This window comes from Echinops telfairi, unplaced genomic scaffold, assembly GCF_000313985.2.
Source record: "Echinops telfairi isolate 266 unplaced genomic scaffold, ASM31398v2 ScPeMD7_2;HRSCAF=8, whole genome shotgun sequence".
Lineage (NCBI taxonomy): Eukaryota > Metazoa > Chordata > Mammalia > Afrosoricida > Tenrecidae > Echinops > Echinops telfairi.
In genome coordinates this window covers 27,950,494-27,951,597 of record NW_022103898.1, presented here as the reverse complement: position 1 = coordinate 27,951,597, position 1,104 = coordinate 27,950,494, and the positions used below count along the sequence as shown (strand labels likewise).

At 42.8% G+C, this 1,104-nt stretch overlaps 1 protein-coding gene across 1 annotated transcript in view; it reads right to left on the bottom strand.

Moving 5' to 3' along the window:
- The window catches only part of ANKS1B (ankyrin repeat and sterile alpha motif domain containing 1B), a 1,383,364-nt gene that overhangs the window by 808,482 nt on the left and 573,778 nt on the right, over positions 1 to 1,104 (bottom strand). The window lies entirely within an intron of this gene.

Below are 1,104 nucleotides of genomic sequence, written 5' to 3'. Positions count from 1 at the left end.
TACAGGGTCGAGTTGAAGCTGACTTGATGGCACCCAACAGCAACAGCATGGTGAGTCGGGGAGTCACTGGTGGGCACAAATTGTTACGTTACTGACCAAAAGGTTGACAGTTGAGATCCACCCAGAAGTACCTAATAAGAAAGGTTTGGTGTTTACTTTCCAAAAGATCGCAGCCATTGAAAATCGCATGTAACATAGTTCTACTCAGACACCATAAATCATAATCAACGTGGCAGCAACTGTTGTTACTGTTCTGGAGAATCTGACATACCATTAAGAGAAAGGACGGGCATGTCTTCTTCAACTTGTTTGCTGCGGGCACTTCATTTGCCACTGCCAATTAAAAACTAAAGCTCAATTTAAGGATGTTGTTGTTAGGCATCTCTGAGTCAGTTCCAGCCCATAGCAGCTCTATGCACTGGTCCTGCACCATCTTCACAATTGTTCTTAAGTTTGAGCCCATTGTTGCAGTTCCTGTGTCAATCCACCTGCCCTCCTTTTCGCTGCCCTTCTACTTTACCAAGCATGAAGAACCTTCTCGAGGGACTGGTCTCTACTGACAACATGTTCAAAGTGTGTGAGATGAAGTGTCACCATGTTTGCCTCTATGGAGCATTCTGGCTGTACTTCTTACAAGGCAGATCTGTTTGTCCTTTAGCAATCCATAGCACTTTCAATATTCTTTGCCAGCACCACAGTGCAAATGCATTCTTCTTTAGTCTTCCTTATTCAATGTACAACTTTCACAGGCACTTGAGGTTATTGAAAATATGATGGCTTGCGTCAGGCACACCTTAGTCCTCAAAATAATATGCTTGCTATTCAAAACTTTAAAGAGGTCTCGTGCAGAAAAGCTGGCCAAGGCCACACATCATTTGGCTACTTCCATGAGCACAGATTTGGGAGCTAAGCAAGAACAAAATCCTTGAGCATTTCAATCTTTTCTCCATCTATCATGAAGTTACATATTGATCCATTAGTGTGAATTTTGGTCTTCTTTACTTTGAGTTTTCACCCATGCCGAAGGCTGCAACCCTTGACCATCATCAGTAAACTATTCAAGTCCTCTTCACTTCCAGCAAGCAAGGTTGTGTGATCTGCATA